Source organism: Zonotrichia albicollis, chromosome 9 (genome assembly GCF_047830755.1).
Source record: "Zonotrichia albicollis isolate bZonAlb1 chromosome 9, bZonAlb1.hap1, whole genome shotgun sequence".
In the NCBI taxonomy this organism is placed as follows: domain Eukaryota; kingdom Metazoa; phylum Chordata; class Aves; order Passeriformes; family Passerellidae; genus Zonotrichia; species Zonotrichia albicollis.
The window spans coordinates 25334580-25341657 of NC_133827.1; positions in this window are offsets into that span (position 1 = coordinate 25334580).

Consider the following 7078-nt stretch of genomic DNA (forward strand, 5'->3'; position numbering starts at 1 on the left):
TAGAAACATAATTAAATGATGGCATGCCTGGCCACAGGATGTTTTGAAGGCCAAATGTTTCAAACCATTATGACACAAATCAATGGAAGAACAAATTCCACCAGAGACTCCTGAGCAGTAGATACAGTCTGTGGCTGAGGAAGTTCAGAGCAGGGAGGATACACTTGGGAAATATTATTGTGTACTTGTGCTACTTTCTCCAAGCATCCCAGCTGCTCTGGGGAAAGCAGCAGATTAGAGGGATCTCTGACCTGACCCTGTGCATGCAGTGTTGCTGGGGATTCTCCCTGGTATATTCCAAGGAAGCCTCTGTCCTCCCCCAGCTCTCTGCCCTGTGACAGTCTGGCTGCTGTAGGTGTACTGAAAGCCAAGCCAATAAAAGCCATTTCCAGTGTCCTCTGCCAGCCCTCCTCACAAAGAAGGCAGCTCATCTCCCCTCTTGGCTTCCTAATACAGTGAATAAATTGAGCTTGGTGGGATTTCTGCTAATCCTGCAGCGTGCTTTATGCTGCCAGATGAATTTTCCATTTTTGTATCCCCAACCAGCAGATTCTCTGAGATATATATCCAATGTGTGAGGCCCAGCATAACAAACTTGCTAAAATTTTACCATAAAATTAAACTAATAACTGAAGGGTATGTAAGATATTTCAGTTGTTGATGCTGCTGCTGTTTTAGCAACTGTCATTTAAAAGGAGGATTTTTGAGGGTGGGTTTGATTTGTTTTGGTGGAGGGGGCTGTTTGGTGGGTTATTTCTCAGAGGCTTTTAACTCCCATGTTTCTGAAACAGCTGAAAGAAATTTTCTCAGACTTTTCAGAAAAAAATCCACCTTGATATCTAAAAATGGGAAATTCAGAAAAAATTTGTTTGAACAGACCTAAGCATGAGTGAACACAGGAATTTTGCATTCTCCATATGGTGCTGGTGTTTTTATGTTTTTGACAGCAGCAGGCAACACAGAGGGGACTTCTAAGAGTCCATGACTTTTCCTGTTTTCATACACATTAGTGATGATGAACTATGCAGATTCATTGAAGCAGGTGACTATTAGACTGCTTTTTATCCTGACTTTTGAGGAAATTAGGTTTTATTTCCTGTGTGCTGTTTCTAAAAAGACTTAAAAATATTCAGATATTCAGCTTCAAAATAAAAGAATCCAAGCCACATAATTGGGTCCCATATGGAAAATGTTTAAGTTGGTAGCTTAACATTCATCTGTGCTCTGGTTAGACACTTAGTGAGCAGCTGTGGAAGTGAAAAACAGATGAGTAATTGGATCTGCCATCTTTGGGAAGAGAATTCAATACACGGTTTTAATTTTCTCTACATTTTGGATGCTCAGCATGCTGTTTCTGGGAACACAGCAAAGCAGTGAGCAGGTTCAATGAGTGTGCCACCCTCCCATGCTGGGACCGCTCTCCCAGGAGCCCTTGGATCCATTCCTTGGAATTGGGTGAGGAAATCTGCAGTGCTGCTGGCCTTTATGAAGTTCCCCTGGGCAAATGCCCCTTGTTCCTGCTGAGGAATATTCTCTGGAAAAGGAATATCCCTTTGTCTGTGGGGACTGGCTCAGTTTGTGACTGTGCCTGCAGATTGCAGCTTTCAGGCACAGCTGATGTTCCTGCAAAGGGAGCCTGGCAGCACCACCAGCACAGGAATTATCTGAGTTAGCACTGAAAGGCTCTGCTTGCTGAGCTCTGACTGAAGTTACAAATCTCAGTTTTCTTTTGGAAGCAAAACAAACCCTCAGAGTTTCTACTTTGTATAGTTTTTGCTTATACAGCAGCTCTGAGAGAGATTTCCTCTCCAATTCTTTGACAAAGAATGATGCTTATTTGAAAGAATACCTAAATTGCAGGTTGTTTTCCTTAGCAAGGTGAAACTTAGCAAACTTCTCCTGTACCTTGAGACATGGTTTGCAAACAAAGTGTGCTTTGAGTAGAAAATGGACAGCTTCTCCTTTCTTCTTTCAATCTTCTCACTGCATGTTGAAGGTGAAGGGAAAAGATAGTTGTGTTTTTTGTTTGTCAGGCAGTTCCATTTTGTATTTGTCTCAAATTCAAGAGCTGCAGCTGCTGGTGTGTTGTTGCTGCTGCTTTGTGGGATTTCTCCCCTGCCTTTGGCTGAGTGAAAGGCACAGCAAGTACCTTCTGCCAAGGGTGTGAGTGGTGACTGATGTGTAATCTCACTTTGCCACTAGTGAGCATGGTGGTGAAGCAGAGCTGGCTGTAACCAGGTTTGGACAGAAGAGAAACCTTTGCCAAAGAGCTGGAAAAAGGCCTCTGTTACTTTGGTGTTTGCAGATTAGGTCAAATGCAATCTAACAAAAGGATTCACTTGAGAAGCCCTGGTGCATTTTGACTTCTCTATTTGTGGTGTGGAAAAGAAACTTCTGCTTTACAGAAACTCATGAGAAGAGGAGCTGCCTGACACTCAGGTATTTGCTGTACTTGCTGTCACTTGGATGAGGTGGGGTTTGCTGAGAGACTTGGGAGAAGAAAGGAATTGGCTGCAAGCACCTGAGGTTTTGCTCAAATTTCTGAGCACTGAGCTCCTGTGTGAGAGAGGGTGGGAATGAAGCTGTGATGGTCTCTGAGGGCCAAAACAAACCTGATTTTCCTCAGCTGGGTGTGGTGGTGATCCAATGGCTGTCTTGGGGCTGGGAGGAGTTGCATGGGTTGGTGCTCCTCCAGTGGGATTTGGTGAGGCTGGGCTGTGCTGCAGCTCGGGGCAGTTGCCTGTGGACAGCTAGAAATCCTGCAGCCAAGTTATTTGAGGAAAGCTCTCTACTGTGTTTTTCCAAAATTAAGACTGTGTTCCCTTTCCCCTACTTAGTATTTTCTTGTTTGTTTCTTGTCCAAAGATGCTTATAAATTAGAAATACTGAGCTTTCAGGAAACTAGAGCTTTTGTGGGCTGTGCTCCTGTGAGTTCTAAGATTTTCTGGAGGAGTAGTTTTTATGTTTTTGTTTTGTTTTGGGTTGGGGTTTTTTTGGTTTTGTTTTGTTTGGTATGCACTGATTTGTTTATTTACACCACGATGTTCCAGGTTTGTTTGGAGATGGTGGTAACTGCTTTTGGCACTGTGCTCTGTGAGGTGCAATTTCTGCATGAAACATGGAGACCTCTGATGAAATGCACTGCTTTCTGTATTGCTGAGAACCTCTCAGAAATATAGACATAAAGATATCCATTCCTTTACCTCCCTCATGGAAAAAATAAAATCTCTGAGTCCTGGTGAAGTCAACAGTGCATCCACAAAAACAACACCAACAAAAAATATTTAAAAAACCAAAACAACATCCCCCCTGTCATTTATTAGGTGATCCTTTCCTCAGAATGCACTCCAATTCCTTTTCTAATTATTCTGTTGTCTTTTTCAGATAGAGAACAGTAAAAGAAAATATTGAATTAAACATATTGTGTAACATCTGAACAATGGGTTTTGACTAAAACACATTTTCTTACCTCTTCATGTCAAAATAATTCATATCACTAGATTGGGTATTTTTAGCAACTTTCTGACAATTTTCTGCTATTTTAGCTGTTACCTGCAGTAAAATTTGGATAATAGATGTGAATACTAATGGCAAAATCAGATCATCACCACACAGAAGCAGTTAAGGCTGCTTTTCTCCATGTGCATTGCTCTCTTTTTACTGACAATAAAATCTGTTTTCATTTAATGAGCTAATCATCAAATACTGGGAAGCTTCATAGTTCAGTTGAAGTTTTAACAGTCCAGAATGGGGATTTAATTTTGGGGTGTTTTTCCTGCCTGTTTTTATGATTGCCAAACTCTCTTGCCCTGTTTCTGTCCCTATTTGGCCTTTTCAGATTAAGGGAATGTTGAGTAGCGCAGGTCCCAGTATAGGTTTTTGGAGTACCCCTCTTAAGATGTATTTCAATATGAAAATTAACCCCTTGTTTCTGTCATTTGAACTCAGTAATTCTTTAAAGACACTTCTTTATCCTAGAGCAAAATCAGAGTCCACAGAAGAGTAGTGGCTCCAAGACCATTCAGAAACCTGTGTCAGTATCCTTGGGGGGAAATCCTAGTACACTGAATCACTTTATTAGCACATTGATCAATTCTCAAATCATTCTGATAGCTTTCCTAGGCATCACTGTCCTTGGAAGGCTCATTGACTCTTATTAAACCACATTTATCCCAGTATCTATTGATTCTGACATACAGAAAATGCTTTACTGACTTACATAAGCAGTTAAATTCCTTGGTCTGTTGTTTGCAAGAACAGCCTTGATCCATTCTGCAGAGCTGGGAGGTGTTTGCCCACCACACCCCTCTGCAAGTGAGGACCATTTACATGACAGGCTGTGCACTGTAACATCCTGGCAAAATCTTACACCTGGAACCCCTGGAACCCCTGGGTGAGCCCTGCCTGGCCCTGGCAGCTGCTGTGCTCCTGTTACAGAGCAGGGAAAAGCTGTCCTTGGCCACTTTGGGGGAGGCAGCTCCTCAGCCTGGCTCCTGGCTCAGCAGGTGAACCTGCCTGACCTCGCTGTGCTGCACACACATGGAAAGAATTCAGCAGTGTTTCTGAAACCGGCTTATCTGCTCCAGTGTTTGTCTGTGGGATCTGCTGGTTTCAGAGACTTTCTGGCAGGCTCCTGGTTTCCAGTACTTTTGAAAAAGCTTTTTCATTAGTAGTCTTTATACCTACAGCAAGCTGTACTTTATGCCAGCAGTGAAAATATTTTTTAATGTGCTTTTACCTTTAGCTTGACAGAATTAATTCCTTTTCCTGTGTTCTCCATCTAGCCAGAACTTCCACATTTTCTAATTTTTTAAAATATATCTTCTGATGTCTGTGCTCCCTCAAAAGTTTGACCACTCTGTTGTTCTTATTGCTGCTTTTGGAGGTTTTTTCCCTCAGATGGCTGTGAACTGAGAGGCTTTATGTAATGTTTTGAGTTACTTCCCAGCTGCATGCAACTGCCCTGCTCTTTTAGCTGCTGTTTTAAAATTTCTTTTAACTAAGATTAACCATTTTTCTGTAATTTCTTTTAGAAAATTTAATATTCTTGTGGTTGGAATTCTGACATGTTTTCTCTCTTGTAATGTTATTAGAATTGACAGTAATGTGGTCATCAAAGAGCATTTTTTCAGTGATCCAGTTTGAGCTCTGTCCTGTGCTTGAGAATCACATTTCATGTGTTTTCTGAAGTTATTTCTAAGCTTATTTGAAGTTCTGCATGATGCCACCATGGGTTTCATGCAGTAAGCACAGAGGCAGCCAAAGTTTCTGTATCCTGTCAGCCTTTGTGGCCTCTCTAATCCTTGACACCATTCTCTGGGCACTTTTATCATCGTGGCTGGGCTTGGCCTCTACTTTAGGTGGGTGCTGTAAGCAGAGTCTATAAAGGAGTAGTGCTTCAAACAAGAGACACCGTGTGGCATGGATGGGAGCATCTATTTTCTGTGATTTCTGTAACTGTTTCAAGTACACTGACCTCCAGCAGCAGAAAGATTTGTGTTCATCCCTAGAAAACGTCACTTAACATTCTAGTATCTCAAAATGCTTCAGAAACATAATGCTCAGCTTGAAATGTGATAAATGTTGCATATCAAGTTTGAAATTTTGAAGCTGACTTTAATATCTGCAAAGGAAATAAAGAAAATCTAAGATTGCAAAACACCTGAGCTTTTGAGAAAGCTCAGATCACTGTCTTGAAGCTCAGCCCACCTCCACTTCAGGGACAGTTCTGGGAGTGTTTGTCAGCTAAATAAAGCAGAAAGACTGCTTCTGTAGTGGAGGATACGAAAAACATTCCAGAAAGGCACAATTAGCTGCTCATCTTGTGATCTCTGGCAAATGGTTCCTGCTTGAGAGGCTATTGAGAGCAAGGCCAATTTGTTCACTCCCTTTCTAGTGTAGAATAACTAATTTACATTGCTCAACAGAGCTGAAAGCAGCTGATGTTATTAGGAAGAAGAAATAAACAATTGTTGTTGGGAAATGAATGGAAGAGTGTATTTTGCCAGGGATAACTAGACAGAGCTTCCATGCTTAGACAGAATTACAGTGATAGTAATGAAAATTGCATGATGAACTAAAGTACTGTGCAGAACAACAAGTCTAGCTGTCATGGCACACATTGTGCAGCTCAATTGTTCATTATCAGGTAGATGAATTCTCTGCGGGCTTGGAAAGGCACATGAATAATTTTGTGTTTTACAAACTGCTGGGAGTAGAGACCAGGAGTAGACTCTGCTGGTACTGCTTTTTGTTATTTCATGGTTGGAGCTTGTGTAAAGGTCTGTAAAGCAGTTTGATCATGTGCTGTTGTCATTATAGTCCCAATGGTCATCTCAGATCCAGCAGATCAGTGCAGAAGCCTCTGTGAGGGAAGCAGTTCTTGAGACAGTGCATAACAGCAGTGAGCAACAGCTTAAGAAAGCAGCAAGAGAAGGAATCCCAACCTACAGGAAACAATACCATAAGAACCTTCATTTCATCTCATTCCAGAGACCTACCCAGCCCAGCATCTTCTCTGATGGAGACTGAAAATGGGTCCCTGTCTAGGGGAGAATGTGGGAGCAGAATTATTGAGCACAATTTCCCTGTGAGTGCTCTCACTGGCTCCCATTTCCAGCTTGGAGATCTCCTAAGCCAACAGAGCTCATTTGTATTTGGTAACACTCAATAAATCTCCCTCTCATGAACACATGCAGTCTTCCCTTAAACACTTGTAAACTCTTAGCATTATAATGTCCCACAATGGAGTTCCTCAGCTTAACTCTTCTTCATGTGAGGAGCAGCTTAATCTATGGAGGAAATCCCTGAGATGTATTTCCCAGCAGTATGGCCAAATCCATGTTTAGAATGGCTGAAGTCATTCCCATAATCAGGGTGAAGCTGGAATTGGAAACAAGCTGAGGGGTTTTTGTGCACTTCAGAAAGTGTCACAGGACCTTGGTTACTCCAAAACTGCCACTGTCACTCAGGAGAATTGAGAGTCCTGCTCCTAATCAATATATACTTATATTTTCACTGTTTTTCAATTGTTTAAGACAGAAGTGATCAGAGATTTTCATGCAAGGCCTCCTAAGGC